The sequence below is a fragment of the Rhipicephalus sanguineus genome, chromosome 1 (assembly GCF_013339695.2).
Source record: "Rhipicephalus sanguineus isolate Rsan-2018 chromosome 1, BIME_Rsan_1.4, whole genome shotgun sequence".
Classification (NCBI taxonomy): Eukaryota; Metazoa; Arthropoda; class Arachnida; order Ixodida; family Ixodidae; genus Rhipicephalus; species Rhipicephalus sanguineus.
Window position 1 is genome coordinate 75374775 of NC_051176.1, and position 23065 is coordinate 75397839.

General features: G+C 49.0%; 13 non-coding genes across 13 annotated transcripts; all 13 read left to right on the plus strand.

The window, feature by feature from the left end:
• Positions 1–3872: 3872 nt before the first annotated feature.
• On the plus strand, positions 3873–3945 carry Trnav-cac (transfer RNA valine (anticodon CAC)). The gene has a single exon. It is a non-coding gene; the product is annotated as a tRNA-Val (tRNA).
• A 79-nt stretch (positions 3946–4024) lies between these two features.
• Trnav-cac (transfer RNA valine (anticodon CAC)) lies at positions 4025–4097 on the plus strand. Its single transcript has one exon. It is a non-coding gene; the product is annotated as a tRNA-Val (tRNA).
• An 81-nt stretch (positions 4098–4178) lies between these two features.
• Positions 4179–4251, plus strand: Trnav-cac (transfer RNA valine (anticodon CAC)). The gene has a single exon. It is a non-coding gene; the product is annotated as a tRNA-Val (tRNA).
• Positions 4252–4304: 53 nt separating this feature from the next.
• Trnav-cac (transfer RNA valine (anticodon CAC)) lies at positions 4305–4377 on the plus strand. Its single transcript has one exon. It is a non-coding gene; the product is annotated as a tRNA-Val (tRNA).
• An 80-nt stretch (positions 4378–4457) lies between these two features.
• On the plus strand, positions 4458–4530 carry Trnav-uac (transfer RNA valine (anticodon UAC)). The gene has a single exon. It is a non-coding gene; the product is annotated as a tRNA-Val (tRNA).
• A 5703-nt stretch (positions 4531–10233) lies between these two features.
• Positions 10234–10306, plus strand: Trnav-cac (transfer RNA valine (anticodon CAC)). The gene has a single exon. It is a non-coding gene; the product is annotated as a tRNA-Val (tRNA).
• An 81-nt stretch (positions 10307–10387) lies between these two features.
• On the plus strand, positions 10388–10460 carry Trnav-uac (transfer RNA valine (anticodon UAC)). The gene has a single exon. It is a non-coding gene; the product is annotated as a tRNA-Val (tRNA).
• Positions 10461–10540: 80 nt separating this feature from the next.
• Positions 10541–10613, plus strand: Trnav-uac (transfer RNA valine (anticodon UAC)). The gene has a single exon. It is a non-coding gene; the product is annotated as a tRNA-Val (tRNA).
• An 86-nt stretch (positions 10614–10699) lies between these two features.
• Positions 10700–10772, plus strand: Trnav-uac (transfer RNA valine (anticodon UAC)). Its single transcript has one exon. It is a non-coding gene; the product is annotated as a tRNA-Val (tRNA).
• An 81-nt stretch (positions 10773–10853) lies between these two features.
• Trnav-uac (transfer RNA valine (anticodon UAC)) lies at positions 10854–10926 on the plus strand. Its single transcript has one exon. It is a non-coding gene; the product is annotated as a tRNA-Val (tRNA).
• A 79-nt stretch (positions 10927–11005) lies between these two features.
• Positions 11006–11078, plus strand: Trnav-uac (transfer RNA valine (anticodon UAC)). Its single transcript has one exon. It is a non-coding gene; the product is annotated as a tRNA-Val (tRNA).
• A 5215-nt stretch (positions 11079–16293) lies between these two features.
• Positions 16294–16366, plus strand: Trnav-uac (transfer RNA valine (anticodon UAC)). Its single transcript has one exon. It is a non-coding gene; the product is annotated as a tRNA-Val (tRNA).
• An 83-nt stretch (positions 16367–16449) lies between these two features.
• On the plus strand, positions 16450–16522 carry Trnav-cac (transfer RNA valine (anticodon CAC)). Its single transcript has one exon. It is a non-coding gene; the product is annotated as a tRNA-Val (tRNA).
• Positions 16523–23065: the final 6543 nt, after the last annotated feature.

Below are 23065 nucleotides of genomic sequence, written 5' to 3' on the forward strand. Positions count from 1 at the left end.
ACGTGGGCGAGGAGGGGGGCGTTGCGTCGGGCTGCAGCAGCATAGTTCATGGCTTCCAGCTGCAGCGGTGCCGGCTGAGCAACACCCAGTGACTGTGTGATTTCCTCGCGTACAAGGTCAGCAATCGACGTAACTTCGGGCTGTGCAAACGGCGCAAGCTTTCGCAGCTCCTCTCGCGCGATGGCTCGGATCGTTTCGCGGAAGTCGTCGGAGCCGAGGCCATGAACAGCTGCGCTGTCTTGAAATGCGCGGCGATTGTACTGCCGGGCGAGCATCTCGAGCGTGTTCTCGATAGTCGTTGCTTCCGAGACGAATTCTTGAACTGTCGATGGGGGGTTCCGCATCAGCCCGGCGAAGAGCTCCTGTTTGACTCCTCGCAAATGAAAGCGGACCTTCTTGTCCTCGGGCATGACGGGGTCTGCATGACGGAACAGCCTTGTCATCTCTTCCGTGAAGAGCGCCACGTTTTCGTTCGGCATCTGCACGCGGGTCTCGAGCAGAGCCTTAGCACACTATTTCCTGACGACGCTTGTGAATGTCGCGAGGAACCTGGTGCGAAAGGTGTCCCACGTTGTCAGGCTTCGCTCTTGGTTCTCGAACTAGGTCCGAGCGGCGTCTTCCAAAGCGAAATAAACATGCCGAAGCTTGTCTTCGATGCTCCAGGCATTGAAAATGGCGACTCGGTCGTAGGCTTCGAGCCAGCCTTCCGGGTCTTCGAACGACGATCCGCGGAAGCTTGGCGGCTCCTTGGGCGTCCGGAGAAGGATCGGTGCGGGCGGCACAGCGTCTGTCATCATCGTTGTGGTCGAGGCCAGGGTTTTTGGTTGCCGGGTCTTTTCAGGTAGACGCCCGTGCTCTGGCGGTAGACCTTTTTGCCTGCGGCTTGCTCGCTGCTCGGCCTTGGCGTCGACGTCTTCTTTGCGACTCGGGCTTGGTTCACCGCTTGACGGGGGCGTCCGGAACATGGACGAACAGCACCTCCACCAGATGTCACGGGGTCCTGACGTCGACGAAGACAGCAGTCGGCACGTCCGAGATGAAACTGTTTATTTAGCCGAACTTGTGGCCGGGAAACTGAAAGTCAAAACTACAGCAATACACTGATAGCGGCGAACAGAGCGTCGACCGTCGATCAACTGACAAGCGATGAAGCGCGTCGGCATTTATGCATGTGCCGTAGAATATTCCAGGGTTATCGCTTGTTGTCGCGCAATCTCTTGAACAACCTCGAGTGTTCGCGTCTTGCACGCATTCTTAACAAAATGATCTACAATCATCGCCAAGCTTCTCGAACAATGAGGCGCGGTTTGCGCTGAGCGTTGCTGACAGTTTTTTTTTGTGGGCGAAAACCGAATACAGCAAAAGTAATAATAAGAAACGCACGTGGCAATATCACCTTCTGCTTTTCAGATAACGTTTTCATGGTGCTCACGCTGAACAGGAGCGACAGCATAGCAAGTCACAAGTCTGATGCCTCCAGCCGTCACCACTTTTTGATTTATTCTTAATCATAAGGAATAAAGATTTAAACATGATGCCGATTTCTGCAGTTTATTTTGCACCATATGACCCTATGCACATCAGTCACACATTTTATTTGGTTATACTCATACACGCATGTAAATAAGGAATACCTAAACTTCTTAATTGGAAATCACAGACTACCTTTTCGCGATTTCTATATTACTTTGCTGCGAAAGGTGTGTTGTTTTGACGAGTTTTAATAAAATAATGCTAAAATTGAGCTATTCTTTTTTGTCAGTCGCTGGGTAGTACAGCAAGTATTATTGGACTTGCTTAAAATGAATACTTCACTATTTTCAACAGCAGTCGCGTAAAAGTAGAGCAAGGGTCAAATGAGTAGCTCAAAATAGTTGTGGGGTCACTTCACGCTTCGGTGTGGGTCACTTAACCCCCGTAGGAGTGTTACCGGCAAGAGTCGTCTGACTCCCTATAAGTGGTAAAGTCATCCTTCGGATAATACCCATGTCACACGGGCGCGCAAAAAGTCTTTCACGTAAACGGTCTTTTACTATGTTGAAAGACTTTTTATGAAGAGGCGTTCCATCGCAGTCACACGGCACCGACGATCTCTTTTTAGAGGTTCCTTCCGAACGCGCTACCGAAAGAGTGGCGCTCGCTTTCAAAACAGAACCAGCGAAAAGAAAATTATGTACCTCTTCAAAAGATGTCCAAATTTATTGTATGGCACGTTTGTTGACATAAATGTAACAACTCCAGTTGAAAAAAAAAGGGTTCACACAGTAGTATTTAAGAAGCGTTTTCACAACTGGCGGCCTTCATATAAGGAAGGAAGATACAAGCGGAAAGACAGGGAGGTTAGCCAGTTCTTAGACCGGCTGGCTACCCTGTGCTGGGGGAAGGGGTAAGGGGGATAAAAAGATGATAGAAGAGAGATGTTAGAAAAAAGGAGAGCCAGAAAAGGAAAAAGAAAAAAAAAAAGATGGGGAAAAAAAGGAAAAGAGAATATGTCACTTCTTAGAGTCTGTCTCTAAGACCAGTTGTCCGCAAGAAGCGCAATAATGCTTTTAAAGCCTTCTGTGCTGACGATGGACTCGCCCAGGGTCCCAAAACCCTTTGTTCCGACAAAGGGCGATTATCAAGTTTATCTAGCGCATTGGAAAGTTCTTGTCTTGGCGCACTGAAACGGGGACACTCACACAGAAGATGGGAGATCGTTTCTTCGCAGCTGCAGTAATTGCATGTGGAGTTGTTGGCCATTCCAATCAGACAGGAGTAGGCATTCGTGAAGGCCACGCCAAGCCACAGGCGGCACAGAAGCGTCTCCTCAGCTCGCGATATTCCTGACGGAAGACGGAGCTGGAGATTGGGATCCAAGCTGTGTAGACGAGCGTTATATATTATTGTGGCAACAGTGGGCGTCTGTTTTCCTTGTTAGCGCTCTTGTCTGCCTCGCCATGCATGACCGTACGGAGGAAAAAGTGACAATTGCAAGTCTTGTACCGCACCATCTCTCCCTGGAAAACGTGGCAGACGCGGCGACGGGATGATTGCACATCGGCGTTCCCCTTTCCGCGCTCACCCGCGTCCATGCTCGCGTCTATGCGGGCGGCCATAACCCCGACCCGTTCGCCCTGTTTACGAGAGTACACGAATAAAGTTCAAATGGTTTTCTTACGCTGCTTAGGACAAATGAAATTTATTTTTATGGTGAGCCCAAGTGACACCGTAATAAAGCTGGCCACTTCATAAATGCTGGCGCCCACTGGTTTCGAGGCTACTCCTTTACCGCCGTGAAAGAGTTCGTCGAAAGCCGTTTCCAGAAAAGACCGCTTCTGAAAAGGAGATCGTTCTCTGTCGTGTGTCAGCGCGCGGAACTCTTTTTCGGAAAAAAGTCTTCTTACTTAAAAGACTCTTTAGTGTCTGTGTGACACGGGTATAAGAGTCCTGCCACTCTTCCTTGAGGGTCAGGGAACTCTCCTAGAGCGCGCCAGCACTGATCCACCAAGAGAGTCACCGTGACTCTCTAAAGAGCGTCCTATACGTTGCAAGTCAGACCTCTCCGAAAGAGTCACGTATACGCTTCTTTTTCTTAGAGTGCGCTCATGCATATGAAACGATTTTACCCACAACATTCATGCCCCACTTTGTGCATTTATGTACTATGTATTCTTACCTCTGATTGTGTTTGTATTCCGATGTGTATGTCTAAGGAGGCAAAAAAAAAGAAAAAAAAAAGCTCTCGTAGTGTGGTGATCATCATGTGCGATTCACACGCACAAGGGCCCTGGTTTGATCCCAGGCGAGAGCATCACCTTGTTTTACATTTATTTTCTTACAAAAAAGATATTCGAAGAAAAGCTTGAATAAAAGGCCGCCTGCGGCGTTCCGCTCTCGTAGTGTAGTGGTCATCACGTGCGCTTCACACGCGCAAGGTCCCTGGTTCGATCCCAGGCGAGAGCATCACCTTGTTTTAAATTTATTTTTATTGCGAAATAGATATTCGATGAAAAGGCTTAATAATAGCCCCGTGTTGTGTTCCGCTCTCGTAGTGTAGTGGTCATCACGTGCGCTTCACACGCGCAAGGTCCCTGGTTCGATCCCAGGCGAGAGCATCACCTTGTTTTAAATTTATTTTTTTTTGCGATAGAGATATTCGATGAAAAGGCTGAATAATAGTCCCCGTGTCGTGTTCCGCTCTCGTAGTGTAGTGGTCATCACGTGCGCTTCACACGCGCAAGGTCCCTGGTTCGATCCCAGGCGAGAGCATCAAAAGAGATATTCGATGAAAATGCTGAATAATAGTCCCCGTGTCGTGTTCCGCTCTCGTAGTGTAGTGGTCATCACGTGCGCTTCACACGCGCAAGGTCCCTGGTTCGATCCCAGGCGAGAGCATCACCTTGTTTTACATTTATTTTTATTGCAAAAGAGATATTCGATGAAAAGGCTGAATAATAGTCCCCGTGTCGTGTTCCGCTTTCGTATTGTAGTGGTCATCACGTGCGCTTTACACGCGCAAGGTCCCTGGTTCGATCCCAGGCGAGAGAATCACCTTGTGTGACATTTACTTTTTTTTTTTTTTGCAAAAGAGATATTCGATGAAAAGGCTGAATAATAGTCCCCGTGTCGTGTTCCGCTGTCGTAGTGTAGTGATTACACTTCCGGCCGCGATAGCGAGCGGACGCATTTGGAATGGGCTCTGTCGGAGCGGTATGAGCGGCCGTTTCTGGCCGCGGAAACAGGGTGTCTGCTGCCTCGGATAACGAGTATCGCGTTGTTTTGCCTAGTCTGCCATCAGGAAGTTTAGTTTTGAATACGGTTTTCATGCATGGGGATGTGAGGGCCCGGCCCTATCGTGTAGAAGACTTCAGGGATACGCTGAGTGATTTGAAATTGCTCCCCGAGGTTTCGTCCTTGGGGGCGTATCAAATGAATCACGTATGGGCAGTCACGTTGAAGTGTGCGGAAGGCGCGAAGAGGCTGCTCGAAAAAGCCGACGTGAAAGTGAAGGGCCAGCGTTGCGTCCTCATTTACCCGTCGAAGAAGGAACTGCGGTTGAAGTTGCACTGGCTCCTGCCTACCGTTCCCGACGACGACGTACGGGCGGCCTTGCTGAACTACGGAAGAGTGACGGATGTAGTCAAGGAACGCTGGAAGGTCAGCGGCGTGTCTGACAAGGCCTCAACGACACGTACCATGACAATGAACCTGAAGGCAGGAGTCAAGCCAGAGGATATACCCCATCAGATAAGGATTGCTGGTGAGCTTGCCCTTGTGGTAGTGCCGGGAAGGGCACCACTATGTCTTCGCTGTCAGTGCACCGGGCACATTCGCCGGGACTGTAAGGTGCCGCGCTGCACACTGTGTCGTCGCTTTGGCAACACCGAGACGGAATGCGTGCGTACCTACGCCAGTGTCGCGGGGCCCGTGGGGAGTGACGAAAACTCGGAGCTGCTAATGGATGAAGCCGATTCGGAAGCAGCAGCGAGTGCTGAGACAGAAAGCGCTACGACGGACAGTGCACCGGCTGAACAAATCTCTGGCGAGAAAGTTCGAGCTGGGCCGGCGAACTTCAAAGACGAAGGCGCACTACCGGTTACAGATGAAGCCTCAGAAGCAGCACTGGTCAGGGATGAGAAGAGCAAAGCGCCAGCGGCGGGTGGCAAGAAGGAAGCGGAGGAGGCAATGGACATTTCTCAGGAAGGCGCCGCGACTAATAAGCGACCACACGAAGCGTCGAGGGAGAGGGTTCTTCTACGGACCTGATCAGCGCCGGAGAGCCACCACCAAAAGCAGCCCCCCAGCGTCGGGCAACGTTGCGGCCAAGGCCGACCATCCCACAAGACCGGAGGCTGACGGCGTCGACACCATCGACGCCGCCACCACCGCCACCGGTTACATAGTAGTAAGCTTAGGAAGCCCCGTTCTAGGTATATCGGGCCCCACGGTAATCTGTCGTCAAGGGTAAGCCCCATACTCTGGGTCTCTATTATACCAGATTATTGCAAAGGCACTGCCTGATAAACCCTTGCGCTTCGCCACAATCAATGTTAGAGGGCTTGCAGCTAGGAGAAGGCAATTGCAGTTTTATAGACTGACGATGGAACAAGATTTAGATATCATTGCCGTACAAGAAACGAAAATTGAAGGTGACGTCGAGACCAAGAATAGGTGCTTCCTACGCGGCTGTTAGTCACGCCGTTGGGAGATCCGCGGAGTGTGTCCTTTTTGTGCGCCAACACCCAGGCCTTGAAGTGAAGGCTGTGAGGTCATCCTCGGAAGGACGCATGGTCGTCTGTGACATTGTTTTTGGTTCAGTAGACTGGCGAGTGATATGCCTTTATGCTCCTAATGCACTCGATGAAAGAAGACAGTTCTTCGAGAGTATCAGAAACTATTGTAATATTGAAGGGAATCTGGTGCTTATGGGAGCCTTCAATTGTGTACTGGCAGCACGCGATAAATCGAGTGGTACAGCGTATAGAGACGCTAGCACGGCTGATCTTCGCAAAATAATTGATGAATATGGGCTCGAGGACGTGGCGGAATGCTTGGATAGCGGCCGAAATGTGCGCTTCACGCATTTTCAGGCATCCAGCCACGCCCGACTTGACTGAGTGTACGTTCCGGGCGAATTGATAACGCTTGCGCAAGAGTACCGAGTGCAGTCTGTTTCATTTAGTGACCACTGCCTAGTCTCGTTTGATATTAAAAGCAAAGCGGAAAGTGGAAATAAGTTCGCATGGGAATTATGGAAGCTCAATGCGAAGATTTTAGACGATGAGGTTTTCTGCGAAAAAGTATTAGCCTCGCTTGAAGAGAATAAGAAACGAGCAGACAGAACAGTAGGCGAACAATGGGAAATTTTCAAACAAAAAATGAAAGTGAAGGCACTGGAACGATCCAGCGCTATAAAGCACGAGAACAATAAATATGAGGAAGACCTGCGGAAAAGCTAGCAAATGATTACATATGAAGAAAGCCTAGCTCCTGGGACGTTCAGGGACGATATCTGTGCGCTCAAGCAGAAGCTTGAGCAGACGGATATGGAACGCTATCGCGGGGGGGCGTTGATCCGAGCTAGAGTAGATGCAATGATAACAGGTGAGGCACCAACTAAAAGAGCCCTCGCGAAAGAAAGGAAGTGGGCCCGCAGGAACGTAATTTACGAAGTTGAACAAGACGGTGTTATCTTGAATGAACAGACAGACATCGAACACGTGTTCACGATGTACTACAAACAGTTGTTTGCCTGTAGCCCGATTAATGCGGAAAGTTTCAAGACAGAATTCATGCCTTCAATGCCAAACATTGATAACAGTTCAAAAGAGACTTTAGAGCGCCCGATTACGGCCGAGGAAATAGAGGTGGCTATTGATGACTTGAAGCCAGGGAAATCTCCTGGGCCCGATGGGCTAGGAGCTGATTTTTACAAGGCGTTCAAGTACGAAGTAGCCCCTATACTAGCTAATGTTTTAGAAGATATATGTGAACGTAAGCGATTACCGCCTTCATTCCTGTCCACGCACACAGTTCTGATCCCAAAAACAGACGATCGTGACACGTTAAGGCAGGTAACGGCATATCGCCCTATCAGCTCCGCTAATGTCGACTACAAGGTATACATGAAAGTTTTGGCGAAAAGACTAGAAGCGGTTATTAAGGATATAGTTGGGCCGCACCAGACTTGCGGTATAAAGGACCGGTCCATTTTCACTAACATTCACACGGCGAGAAGCATACTGGAGTGCTGTGACGTATTATGTAAACAAGTCGCAATGCTCCAGCTCGACTTAGAGAAAGCGTTCGATCGCGTACCGCACGAAATACTGTTTGCGATTCTGGAATATATAAACGTGGGATCCGTTATCACGAAGGGAGTCGCAATGGCGTACAAGGGTTGCACGACGAGGCTAATAATCAACAAGTCCGTGGGAGAGCTTATCGAAGTGCAGCGGTCGGTGCGACAGGGTTGCCCCCTCTCACCGCTACTTTTCGCTTTATATATCGAGCCCTTGTGCCTCAGTGTAATAAGAGCTAGCTGTATAAATGGCTTTCCTATACAGCAAGTTGAGGTAAAACTACTCGCATACGCGGATGACATAGCAGTGTTTTGCGGGGACCACGCCAGTGTCACGAATACCGTGGAAATTGTGAAGCGTTTTTGCGCTACTAGCGGCAGCGCTGTTAACTGGGGCAAGAGCCTCGGAATCTGGCATGGAGCTTGGCAAGTGACACCCAACACGTTTGCCAACATGCAATGGGTTTCCACACCCACGAGATACTTAGGCGTCCCTTTAGAGTTTTATCGCGACAGTGAACCCTACTGGCAAAACCAAGTTTTGGAAATGCGCGCAAGGGCGGAGAAGACAAAAGGGTCAGAATTGTCTATGTTTGCCCGCAGCACTGTGTGCGATGTCTTTTTTGTTATCGGCAATGAACGGGCCGATCAAGCTGCCCGTTCCGCCCATACTGAAAACAACTCTTAATACCGCTCTCCAGAACTGACGCTGCACGGAAGCTCCGCGTGCTTGCTCGCCAACTCACCACGTCGCAGTGGAACAAGCCACACTTCCAGCACGCAGGACTATATGCCCTAGACCCAACTCTCAGCCTTCGTATTCCCCCAGGACTTCGTCGAGGTGACGCTACCCTTCTGTGCAGGTTATGGTTGGGTGTCGCATTTACCTGTGCGTACGCGTTCCGCATAGGAATGGCCGACACCGCAGCTTGTGACCACTGCGGAAGTGATGAAACAATTAAGCACATTCTGTGCGACTGTCCACAGTACTGTTCGCAGAGACAGTCGCTTTGCAACGCGCTTGACAAATTGGACGACCGAACTCTTTCGGAAGAAAGAATCCTGCGTCACCGACAGGACTTTACGTCTCAGAAGAAGGCTGTGCAGGCGCTAATGCGCTTTCTGCGTTCAACCGGGCTATCAGAACGGCTGTGATAGGACGTCCTGCATGTGTGTGCATGTGGGCATGTTTTGTTTTGTTTTTATTTTATCTCCCTCTCTCTCTGCCCTCTTTCCGACCCCTATATCCCCACCCCTGCGCAGGGTAGCAAACCGGTCGCTCGCACCAGGTTAACCTCCCTGCCTCTTTCTTTTCATCTATTTCTCTCTCTCTCTTGTTACGAAATTGTGGTATGTGCTAAGCGTTTTGCACTGCTCTCGCACTAACGTACGGAAGTTTCACAGAATTCTGGCTGTTTTTGTTTGGGGGTCGGTGTGGGAGAGGACAAGCCGTACCAACCTGTTCCGACGTATACGTGATGGGAGGCCTCAGCCTGTCGCATTTATTCCTGAGGCAAGTAGTGAACCGCTTCTGTTTCCTACGTGATGTGAAGGACCCTTTTTTACGTACTCTACTACAGCTCAGACTAAGTAAACTTGTGCCTGATTTTGTTGTATCCACCGAATTTATAGCAGGAGGGGTTTTCGGTTTCCTGAAGGAAGTTGTGGCGGCTTATAAATTCTTGCGAGCTCGATTTTCTTGTGAATATTTGTCGGAAGTGAAACGAAGGAAGTTGTACAAGGACGTCGTCGATGTACTTCTTCCTGTGCCTCTGTATCGCGCCATGTATAGTGCCAATCCAGGAAGCGATGTTCTGAAGCGTGTAAAACGAATGTATGTTGCTCCAGGAGCCAAGTCCTTTTTCTTCAGGTTGCACACCGGGACACTAGAGGTTAAAACATGGATAAAGGAAAAGGGAATGTATGTACCTTGGGGTGTGCACTGCTTTATATGTAGAAAGCCTGAGACCATTGAGCACGTATTTTTAGAATGCTGGGAAGGCGTGTTCTTTTGGGACATACTGCAAAGAACGCTGAAAAGGATTTTCCCTAAACCCGCGAGGAATCCGTTTCCTATCTGTGGAAAATGAAGACGGCGTCCCATTTGATGCAGTTATGCTCATGGGATTGCACTGCATAGGGAAGGCCTGCATGGCCGCAGGTCATGTCGATGTAGATGCAAGGTCGGCACAGGAGTATTTCCGTGAATCAGTGGGCAGGTTCCTGGAAGCACACAAATCTTTGGATCCGGTACCTGAATGGGTATCGAGGATCGAGCCGCTCATGTATATGAAACGATTTTAGCCACCACATGTCAGCCATAGTTTGGCTGATCGTTTTATCCATGCCTACTTTACGCACTTATGTAACATGTATTCTTACGTTTGACCTCTGACTGCGTTTGTGTTCCCGTGTGTATGTCAAAGCAGGCAATAAAAAAAGAAAAAAAAGCTCTCGTAGTGTAGTGGTCATCACGTGCGCTTCACACGCACAAGGTCCCTGGTTCGATCCCAGGCGAGAGCATCACCTTGTTTGACATTTATTTTTTTTTGCGAAAGAGATATTCGATGAAAAGGCTGAATAATAGTCCCCGTGTCGTGTTCCGCTCTCGTAGTGTAGTGGTCATCACGTGCGCTTTACACGCGCAAGGTCCCTGGTTCGATCCCAGGCGAGAGCATCACCTTGTTTTATATTTATTTTTTTTGCGAAAGAGATATTCGATGAAAAGGATGAATAATAGTCCCCGTGTCGTGTTCCGCTCTCGTAGTGTAGTGGTCATCACGTGCGATTTACACGCGCATGGTCCCTGGTTCGATCCCAAGCGAGAGCATCACGTTGTTTGACATTTATTTTTTTTTTTTTTGCGAGAGAGATATCCGATGAAAAGGCTGAATAATAGTCCCCGTGTCGTGTTCCGCTCTCGTAGTGTAGTGGTCATCACGTGCGCTTTACACGCGCAAGGTCCCTGGTTTGATACCAGGCGAGAGCATCACCTTGTTTGACATTTATTTTTTTGTGTAAAAGAGATATTCGATGAAAAGGCAGAATAATAGTCCCCGCGCCGTGTTCCGCTCTCGTGGTGTAGTGGTCATCACGTGCGCTTTACATGCGCAAGGTCGCTGGTTCGATCCCAGGCGAGAGCATCACCTTGTTTGACATTTTTTTTTTTTGCGAAAAGATATTCGATGAAAAGGCTGAATAATAGTCCCCGTGTCGTGTTCCGCTCTCGTAGTGTAGTGGTCATCACGATCGCTTTACACGCGCAAGGTCCCTGGTTCGATCTCAGGCGAGAGCATCACCTTGTTTGACGTTTATTTTTTTGCGAAAGAGATATTCGATGAAAAGGATGAATAATAGTCGCCGTGTCGTGTTCCGCTCTCGCAGTGTAGTGGAGTTTCCACTTCCGGCCACCGTAGTGAACGGACGCGGAATGTTTTGCTCCTCGAAAGGGGCGGTTTCAGCGGCCCAGCCGGGTCGCGGCATCAGGTTTAATGATACGAAGACGACACAGGACTACCAGCTTATATTGCCCCAGTTGCCTACAGACTTGACCGTAACCACCATTGCCTTTTTGCACACTGACGTGAAAGCGAGGCCATATCGAGTCGAGCATTTCCGCGATTCTTTAGACCGTTTGCAGTTAATGCCGGAAGTGGTGGCTCTAGGAGCCTATCAAATGAATCACGTGTGGGCGATTACCTTCAAGGACGAGAGTGCCAAAAAGAAGATATTATCGACCGCAGCATTCACCGTCAAGGATCACAGGTGTGTTGTGATAGATCCCAGCAATCAAGACGTCAGGATGAAGCTGTACTGGCTTTTGCACACCACACCAGACGAGGACGTAAGAAGCGCCCTGGCGCCTTACGGTACCGTAAGCGAAATTTCGCGGGAGAAATGGCGTGTGCAAGGCTGCGCTGACAAAGGATCTCACACGCGTCTGGTGTCCCTTCGCTTTAAGGCAGGATACACTGTGGAATACCCGCCGCATCAGCTTCGCGTCGGGGAGGACCACGCACTCGTGCACGTTCCTGGCAGACCACCGCTCTGCCTCCGGTGCCGCGGCACCGGACACATAAGGCGCGAGTGCCGAGTACCACGCTGTGGGCTCTGTCGTCGCTATGGCCACGACGAGACCCAGTGCGTGCGTAGCTACGCCAATGTGACAGGGTCTGGAAGAAACGACGCCGTTGACGAGCACCTCATGGACCAGGCTGACGCGGAAGCGACCGTGTCGGGAGGTGGAGACTCAGCGAAACCTGATAGCGAGCCACAGACGGAACCTTCTGAAAAGAACGTGGGCCGTAAAGACGACGACGCGGCCGCACCAGCCTATGACACGAAGGAAATTGCAGACGCTGACACAGACACCAACAAGACAAGTACCACTGCGAGCAACTAACAAAGAAGAAAGCCATCAGGAAAGCACTGACGTGGATTGCGACCAAAAGACGGTCGTAAAGAGACCGCGTGAACAAACCGAGGAAGGCGGCACACCAGACGGAGGCTGCGCAGAAGAACCACTCCTGAAAACGCCGGTCTTCAGGAGACTTCCAATGAAATTCAAACCCAAGGTGCCGCTAGACAAGAGGACGGCACCGCCAGCAGACCCGCCTTAGCGGGGATGCTGACTGCAGACTTCGCGACAGCGCCTGGGACGGACGGGTAGCACAGTGAACTCTGAAAATGAGTGCTGCTAGAGGAGACGCTTGGTCTTCGCCTGAAAAGACGAGACCACCTGACGTGGAGAGTCCGCTGGCCGCAAGTCTGCTTCCTGACATGATGGGCCCTTCAAACGGTGTGAGTTTTGACCCCCTGCAGTCGGAATTAAAGAATTCTGCTGTGGCTCTGAAAGTAGCCACCTTAAATATTCGCGGATTAACTTCTCAAAAACGACAAGCGCAGTTAAGACGAATACTGACTGATAATGACATTTATATTCTAGCGGTGCAAGAATCAAAAATTGACAGCGAAGAACAAACTGAACGGCTGGCGAATAATTACAAAACAAACTATAACATATGTGTGTGCCATGCCAATGGCAGGTCTGGGGGGTGTCTGTTATTTTTAAAACAGTCTATCGGTATTAGTGAGGAAAAAGTCGTTACTTCCGATAATGGGCGACTTGTACTTTGCGACTTTCCTTCTTGTAAAAAAAAATGGCGAATAATTTGTGTGTACGCGCCTAATATAGCTTGTGAAAGAAAATGTTTTTTTGACTACGTCGACACTTTTCTAAGATGCGATCGTGTTGTGTTGCTCGGTGATTTTAACTCTGTGTGCATGCCCGAAGACAGTGTGAAAAATGTTCCAGTACGCGACAAAAGTGCATTACAGCTTGCTGCAATAACTGATGAATATGGCTTGGTAGATGTAGGGTATGTATTCCGTGGCAGTCATGTGCAGTTTACACATTACCAGCAGCAAAGTCACGCCAGACTGGATAGAATGTATATATCTGGATGTATTGTACCTTTGTGCACAAACTATGCCGTGAAAAACCTTAGTTTCACTAATCACTCTCTCGTAACGATCGAAATTGGCAAGAAAAGAAAAACTACGAAGTTTATCTGGGATTTATGGAAGTTGAATGAAAAACTCTTGGAGGACGAGATGTTTCTGAAAGTAGTAAGCAAGAAAGCTGAAGATGCACTTCGTAATGGAAGCACAAGTTACATAAGCGTCTGGGAGCAAATTAAAAATGAAGTTAAAATGTACGCAATTGAGAGGTCAAATGTCATAAGATACAAGGAAAAGCAAAAAGAAAAAGAGCTGCAGAGCGCACTGGAATATCTACTGAATGCAGATACCACTATTCCCGGATTGTTTAACAAAGAAATAAAGGAACTTAAAAGACAGATTGAATGCATTACGGAAGAACGATATAAAGGGGCAGTAATAAGGGCACGTGCTGAACGTTTCACATTGGGCGAAGTGCCCACAAAACGAGTGCTTGCGGAAGAAAAACGATATGCAACAAAAAAAGAGATTAAAGAAATACGCTACGACGGTGAGCTTTCTTCGGAGCAGCAAGATATCGAAAAAGCTTTCCTTGAAACGTACCGAAGACGGTTGGACGGTAAAACGGAAGTGAAAGACGAATTCATAGAAGCATTTTTGTCACTTATGCCGAAATTGGAAGATGACGTCAGAGATGCGTTGGAAACGCCCATAAAGATAGAAGAAGTTGGGCAAGCAATCGATGACCTTAGTAAGGCAAGTCACCAGGACCTGATGGCATAGGGGCAGGGTTTTATAAAACTTTCAAAAGTGAAACTACGGTAATGCTTTATCACGTTATTACTGAAGCATATGAAGTTAAGCAACTGCCCCTGTCCTTTAGGGCGAGTCACGTCATACTCATACCAAAAACTGAAGACGCAGAAAAGTTGGAGTGTGTGGAAAAACTATAGGCCCATAAGTCTTACGAATGTAGACTATAAAATTTACATGAAAGTTCTGGCAAAGAGACTACAATCAGTAGTTACGAGTATTGTTGGTGCACACCAGACGTGCGGTATAAAAGGACGAACCATTTTTAACAATATTCACACGGCGAGAACCATTTTAGAATGTTGCGATGCAACTAATGGCCACATAGCGATGATACAACTAGACTTGCAGAAAGCCTTCGACAAAGTGAGTCATGAAATATTATTTGCGCTATTGGATCACACTAATGTTGGTGGAGTAATACGAGATGGTGTGAGAATGGCATATCAGAACTGCTGTGCTAAACTCGTGATTAACAAAAAACTTAGAGCTAGCATAGCTGTGACATCTAGTGTGCGGCAAGGATGCCCTTGTTCCGCTCTGTTGTTTGCCATTTAATTAGAACCATTTTGTTTAAAATTGATGAGCAACACGAAAATAACAGGATACCAGTTCTTGACACATGAGATAAAAGCTTTAGCGTACGCAGATGATATCGCGATATTTTGTGAAAATAAGAACAGCATACAGGAGGCGATAAGAGAAGCAAGAACATTTTGTGCCTATACTGGAAGCGCTATCAGCTGGCAAAAGTGTTTGGGTTTTTGGCATGGTGAATGGAATTACAAACCAGAGTACTTTGAAGGGATCACATTCACCACCACGCCGTCCAAGTATCTTGGAGTGCCTTTAAAATATTATCAAGAAACTACTGAACAATGGGCTGATGAAACTGAAAACATTCGGGCAAAGGCAACCAAGTGGGGAGGATGTGACCTTTCGATCTTTAAGCGCGCAAGAGTGTGCAACGTGTTCCTTGTAGCAAAAGTTTTTTACATGCTACAGGTATTATGTATGTCTGGAATATGTGTACAAAGGTTGCATAGAATATTTGCAGTGTTTATTTGGAAGTCTACTTGGGAACGAACTGGCCGCATTAATCTTTTTCACAAGCTTAAGAAAGAGGGAGTGGGATTGTCGCATTTGTTCCTCAAGCAGGTTATTCTAAGATTTTTTTTTTACTTAAGGGTCAAAATGATGGATTCTTGCGAGCGGTGATGCAAGTGAGACTACGTGATAAGCTACCACAGTACATTGTATCATCGTATTCTCCAACGCAGGTAGCGGTGAGAGGTTTTTTAAAAGAAGTTGTTTATGCCTTTCAGTTCCTCCAAGTGCACTTTTCGTTAGAGTATTTGTCATCAGTAACCAAAAAACAACTGTATAAGGATTTAGTGGATATCATGTGCCCAGTGCCTGTATACCGCAATAGGTATGTATTAGGATCTGAGAAAGATGTGTTTAAACGTATTAACAGAATGCCTGTAAGAGCGTCAACTAATTTTTTTTCTTTTTGTTACACACTGGCACGCTCCCCGTTAAACCATGGCTAAAAGATAAGGGAATCTATCTACCATGGGGTGTAAATTCCTTGATATGCAATAAGCCGGAAACAATCGAACACATTTTCTTAGATTGCTTTGATTCTGTGTTCATGTGGGACATCATCCACAGAACTTTAAAAATAGATTTTCCACTTACGCCATTCGGAATACGCTTTTTGCCTTGGGAACAAGCAGGGGATGTGCCATGTGATATGATAATGCTAGTAACCATGCACAGTGTCTGGAAAACCAGAATGGATATCAGGCATGAAAATGAAGCGCCAAAAGCCGCCAAGGTATACCTTCATGAATACTTGTTGTACATTAGGGATGTGTTACATGAACTTCCTGAGCCCCTGACTGGCTACCCATGATAGAAAAACTGCTCACAGTGAAATATTATTAAATTAGTTACACGGGACAAGATGTCAGTCCCGTTTTTAAAATGTATATTTGAACATGTTGTGAAGTGTTGAATTCAAAGATAAGAATTCCTATGTAAAGTGTGTCTTGACAAAAGCAGGAAATAAAGAAAATAAAACACTCGTAGTGTAGTCACGTGCGCTTTACACGCGCAAGGTCCCTGGTTCGATCCCAGGCGAGAGCATCTCCTTGTTTGACGTTCATTTTTTTTTTTTTTGCGAAAGAGATATTGGATGAAAAGGCTGAATAATAGTCCCCGTGTCGTGTTCCGCTCTCGTAGTGTAGTGGTCATCACGTGCGCTTTACACGCGCAAGGTCCCTGGTTCGATCCCAGGCGAGAGCATCACCTCGTTTGACATTTATTTTTTTTTTTTGCGAAAGAGATATTCGATGAAAAGGCTGAATAATAGTCCCGTGTCCTGTTCCGCTCTCGTAGTGTAGTGGTCATCACGTGCGCTGCACACGCGCAAGGTCCCTGGTTCGATCCCAGGCGAGAGCATCACCTTGTTTGACATTTATTTTTTTTTGCGAAAGAGATATTCGATGAAAAGGCTGAATAATAGTCCCCGTGTCGTGTTCCGCTCTCGTAGTGTGGAGATTCTGCTTCCGGCAGCCGTGCTGAACGGATCGCAGGATCATGGGCTCCAGCGGAGCGGCGACAGCGGCCAATCTTAGCCGCGGAAACAGGAACGGGGATAACGAATACCAGTTTATTTTGCCGCAATTGCCAAAAGGACGACTTGTTATCAACACCGTGTTTTTACACGGTGATGTACGAGCGAGGCCATACAAGGTCGAAGATTTCAGGGACGCATTGACGCCAACGGGCCTGCTGCCGGATGTGGTAAGCCTCGGTGCGTACCAGGTTAACCACTTGTGGGCGGTGACATTTAATGATGCCGCTCCCACGAAACACCTGCTCGCCTTGAAGGAGCTGCAGGTGAAGGGGCGGCGCTGCGTCGTCGTCGACCCACAGGACCAGCAGGTGCGGCTGCGAATTCACTGGCTGCTTCACGGGGTGAGCGACGAAGAAGTACGGACGGCGCTGTCGGCTTTCGGCAAGGTCGTGGAGGTGAGCCGTGAGCGGTGGCGTGTCCCGGGCATGGCCGACAAGTGTTCGACCACAAGAACAGCCCTCCTGAAGCTGAAAAGCGGCGTCAAGGTCGAAGACCTTCCGCACCAGATCAGGATCGATGGAGAACTGGCCTTGCTGGTTGTGCCTGGTCGGCCGATGCAATGCTTGCGCTGCCAAGGCACAGGGCACGTCCGCCGAGAGTGCAAGGTCCCCCGTTGCTCACGCTGCAAACGCTTCGGACACGTCGAGGCCGATTGCGTTCGAACGTACGCCAGTGCAATGGGGCCAGCGAAAAACGAGGCGATGGCTGAGCACGTCATGGACGCGGCCGAGGCAGAGGACGCCGCCAAAGGGGTCGGAAGCCCAGTGGTCCCTGTGACTACTGGAGGGGCGGCGCCGGCAGACACACCCAAGGTTCCGGAGACTCTCCAGCATTCGACTACACCGGCCAGCGCCCCGTCAGAGGTCGAGCCTGAGCGGGTCGAGACGGACGTGGTTCCAGTGGGGACAGCCGACACAACGGAGGGTCAGGGAGAGACGGCGGCGGACAGCGAGGACGAGATGTGCGTGACCAGCGCCACGCTAAAGCGTCCACTCGACGACTCGGGAGAGCTGGACGGGGCGTCGTCCACCAACAGCCAGGAGCCGCCTGCGAAGGCGCCGCAAGGGAGGCGGCTTAGTCTCAAACCTAAGCCGAAAGTCCCCACCGACAGGAGACTGGCCGACAAGGCAAAGGAAAACAGCGCCGGGAAGCAGGATGGTCCTGGAGTCGGCTAGCCGAGGGCTGGTCGTGAAAGGTAAGCACCATGCTCCGGGCCTACTCCTTTAGCGAATAAGTCACCATGGCATTGACTCCGCCATTCAGCATAGCTACGCTTAACGTCAGAGGGTTGGCGGCTAGGCGTAGGCAAAGTCAGCTCTTGCGGTTGATCACAGACCAAGACATAGACGTCCTAGCCGTCCAGGAAACCAAGGTAGACGGAGAGGAGGAGACCGGGAGCATGGTGCGCCGTTTCACTGACCGACATTACGCGGTCGTAAGCCACGCGATAGGAACGTCCGCGGGTTGTATTCTTTTTGTGAAGAAATTGCAAAACCTTCTTGTGCAAAGTGTTTTTTCATGCCAGTCGGGCAGAATTGTTTATTGTGACTTTGTTTATGGTGCCACTGAATTCAGAGTAATATGTGTGTACGCACCGAATAGTGTAGAAGAGCGTGCTCAGTTTTTTTCTAACCTGTTTCAGTGGACAAAGTGTGATAAGAGGGTGGTTTTGTTAGGGGATTTCAACTGTGTTTTAAGTGCTCGCGATAGAGTCAATAGCACTGGCGTTCGTGACAAAAGCAGTGACGTGCTAGGCAAATTAATAAACGAAAATGACTTGGATGACGTGTATGAATGTGTCGCAGCAAATCGCGAAGTGATGTACACGCTATTTCAAGGCAAAAGCCATGCGCGTTTAGACCGCATATACCTATCCCTTGATATTTTGCCTATGTGTCACGATTTTTCGGTTGAGCCAGTGTCGTTTTCAGATCACTGTTTGGTTGTGTGTCGCATAGGCATGAAGAAACAGCGTAAGGCTTTCAACTGGAATTTATGGAAACTGAACGCATTGTTATTAAAAGATGAACCATTTTTAGATTCAGTGCACGAGACCATGAATGAAGTGCTTATGGAAAAAACTGAAACAGTAGCAGAGAAATGGGAGTGTTTAAAGCAGAAGGTGAAAATGAAAGCGCTAGACAGATCGAGCACGCTAAAATTCGAAGCGCAAATAAAAGAAAGAAGTCTGAAGAAAACACTGCAGCAGCTGATAGCCCTAGAAAGTCGGGAGCCTGGGACTTGTAAAGACGAGGTGCGCAGTGTCAAGGCAAAATTAGAACTGCATGACAGAGAGCGTTATCAAGGCGCCTGGGTTCGCGCTCGAGCAAAGGATCTTGTCGCGGGGGAGACGCCCACTAAAAGGGCGCTTGGTCTCGAAAAAGCGCAAGGACGGCGAAACCACATCGATAATGTCTATTGCAACGGGACTCTCGCTAGCGACAATGAAACCATCGAACGGGCTTTTTTGCGTATTACCAGTCACTTTTTGCAGTTCGAAAAGCGAATGTACATGGTTTTAAAGAAGAGTTTCTTAAGCGCATGCCGCGGCTTAGTGACGACACAAAAAAGCTTTTAGAAGGCAAAATAACGGAAGACGAAGTGGAACGCGCGATTGGTCATCTGAACCCCGGAAAGTCACCGGGACCCGATGGCCTAACCGCTGCGTGGTATAAGACGTTTAGAACAGAACTGTCCCCGGGGTTAGCTGAGCTGTTCAATGAGGCGTACGAACGGAAAACTCTGCCGCCCTCCTTCAGCAAAGCGCATACGATATTAATTCCTAAAACGGACGAAGGGGAAAAACTTAAACTGGTGACATCGTATAGGCCCATATCGCTGACCAATGTTGACTACAAGATTTTTATGAAGGTTCTGGCAGCGCGACTTCAAGGTGTCATTAAAGAAATTGTTGGAGAGCACCAAACTTGTGGAATCAAAGGCAGAACTATTAGCTGAAACATTCACAAGATGCGGTGTGTGCTAGAGTGTTGTGACGAGGATTTACTTGGCGTTGCTGTGCTCCAGATAGACCTGGAGAAAGCTTTTGATTGTGTTGCGCATGATATTTTGTTTGTGATCTTAGATCATATTAATGTTGGTTCCATCATCAAGGAGGGAGTGGCCTTGGCGTACCAGAACTGCACAACACGTTTAATTGTTAACAAGTCTTTGGGGGCCCCCATTCACGTAATGCGTTCTGTGCGTCAAGGCTGCCCCCTCAGTCCACTTTTGTTTTGTATTTACATCGAAGCGATGTGCTTAGCCATAACTGAAAACGAAAAAATACGTGGCTTCAGCTTGGCGACAGTGGAAGTTAAGCTGCTGGCATATGCAGATGACATTGCGGTGTGTTGTACGAACAAAGAAAGTGTAGAGGAAACGATAAGTGTTGTGAAACATTTTTGTAGCGTCACAGGGAGCCGCGTAAACTGGGGGAAATCCCTTGGGCTTTGGCACGGAAGATGGCCTTCAAAGCCGGACCATTTTGCGAATGTGCACTGGACGGAAACACCGACAAGGTACCTCGGTGTTCCCCTGGAATGTTATAACGGCAGCGAGGAGTATTGGTCGCGTCAAACAAAAGAGACGAAGGAAAAAGCAGACAGGTGGAAAGGCATGAACCTGTCTGTTTTTGCTAGGGCTACTGTGTGCAACATGTTTTTTATCACTAAACTGTGGTATGTGATGCAGGTGCTACATTGTTCAAGGATCAACGTGCAAAGGCTGCACAGAGTGTTCGCAGTTTTTATATGGGGCTCGGAATGGGAAAGGTGCAGACGGACCAATTTGTTCAGGCGCGTGAAGGACGGGGGTCTTGGTTTGGCGCACCTATTTGTGAGACAATTAGTAAATAGATTTTTGGTTTTCCGTGACGTCAGGGATCCGTTTTTGCGTACGGCATGCCAGCTCAGGTTAGGCAGTGCCTTCCCCGCAGGGGCGTCTGCGCAAGCAGGCGTTTGGTGTGTAGCGACACCACGGACCCGAGCTAACGGGGGGTTTCGATCCCTCCCACGCCTCGCCGTGCGTGGCTTTGCCGTGTCCGGGGAAAAGGGGTTCCTGGGGGTTGAGCCGACGCCGGGTGATTGGACCTTTAAGGCCCCCCGGCAGAGGCAACACACCCCTTTGGCCCCGGCTTCACGTAGACGGCACCCCTGGGCTGACCCACCCAGGGGAAATCGGCAGTCGCCTTTTCCTATCTCTCTCTCTCTGCCCACCTCTTCGTCTTTCTCTCTTATTTTGATCTTTCCTGTCTACTCCTCTCTTCCTTTATTTCACTTTTCCTGGCGGCAAGGGTTAACCTTGTGTGGTTATCCAACCTAGGGTAAACCATATTTGGTTATAGTGGCCATGTACAGCTGACGTCCGCGTTTCCTTCCGTGTCTCGCTGCGTCCCCTCGTTGGGCTCGATGGTGGGCGGCTGGCATGGCTGCCGAACAACAACCTCTTCTCATGGGATCACCAAACCCTTTCTCCATTGATCGCCCCCCGAAAAGGTGGCGCACCGATGTAAGCCGAGATTCCCTCGTGGAAAAGAAAGAAAACTTCCCCAAATACCACGTCATTCACTGCGAAAGCACCGAAAAGAAAGCCACCAACATCTCACCGTTCTTGGTATCCAGATGCCTAACTGACGCCATTGGCAGTGGTTACAAAGCCACCAAAATGGCAAGCGGGGATCTATTAATCGAAGTTAAGGACAGACCACAGTGCCAGAAACTCAACAACCTAGTAGTGTTTGGGGATTGGCCCATATCCGTTACACCGCATCGAACCATGAACACAGTGAAAGGTGTAGTCTCAGACGACGACCTCGTGGATCTCACAGAAGAAGAACTGCTTGATGGGTGGAAAAATGAAAATGTTTTACATGTGCAGCGTATCAAAATCAGGCGCAACGACAAGGAACTTCCTACCAGACATCTAATTCTCACATTTGGCTCGAGTACACTCCCGGAAACAGTCGCGACAGGCTATCTAAAACTACGTGTGAGAGCATATATCCCAAATCCCCGGCGCTGTTTTAAGTGCCAGAGATTTGGCCACGCGTCCCAAAGCTGCCGAGGGCAGCTCACTTGCGCAAAGTGCGCCACTACAGGACACTCAACCGATGACTGCAAGACTGAATCGGAGGCCCATTGTGCGAACTGCGATGGCGCCCACCCCGCATACTCCAGAACATGCGCAGCGTGGAAGAGAGAAAAAGAAGTCCTCACAATCAAGGTGACAGAGAATATAAGCTTCCGGGAAGCGCGACAACGTGTCTCACGAGCTTTTCCTCACAAACCATCATTTGCCGATGTAGTGCAACAGGGGGCAGCACTACAACGGCCACAGGCAGTCGCCCATGCCACGCACAGTGTGCTGGGGCGACGGCCACCCGCCCCCGCGGTAGGAGTAGCCAAGGCTGCCCCGCCTGTCCCCGTGGTGGCAGCAGTCACGACTGCTCCACCTACCAAGCCACTGATCCAGGCGACTCCAGGGTCGTCGGGTCAAACGACCACGCCTCGCCAGGCGAGGTCGGAAAAACGAACAACCAGCTCGCACACGCGGGCGTCCAGTGTCTCAAACGAGGCAATGGACACAACTCCGGTACCCCTGGTACCGAAAGAACGGCGTAGCTCCTTGGAGCGCGCAAAGAAAACGAAAAAGCCGATAACGGGGCCCGAGGACGGTCCTGTTACTTGAGCTCGAACTTGCCACTGAAACCACAGCCACTTCTTTTCGTACACACAGCACCACTTTGCTTCCAATATGGAAACCCAAATTATACAATGGAACATCAGAGGACTGCTGAGAAACCTCGACGATATCCAAGAAATTTTACACAAACATACACCAAAAGTGCTGTGTGTACAAGAAACACACTTAAAATCCAAATACACTAACTTTCTACGCAGTTACATTATTTTCCGAAAGGACCGGGATGATGCCATCGCGTCATCCGGTGGTGTAGCAGTGATCGTTAATCAAGGAGTAGCGTGCACACACTTACCACTCCAAACGTCCCTTGAGGCAGTGGCTGTTCGAGTGGTTCTTCTGAACAAACTCGTCACCATTTGCTCTCTTTATATACCTCCGCATCACCCACTGAATAAACATGAATTCCAGTCCTTAATGGATGAACTTCCGGAACCGTATCTGGTCCTTGGGGACTTTAATGCACATAGTGGTCTATGGGGTGACTCTCGGTGCGATGCTCGAGGTCGTCTAATTGAACAGTTCCTCTTCTCTTCCGGCGCATGTCTCTTGAATCAAAAAGAGCCAACATATTATAGCCTTGCCAACAATACGTACTCGTCTATAGACCTCAGCATCACATCTCCATCACTTGTACCTCTACTGAAATGGAAAGTCGTTAATAA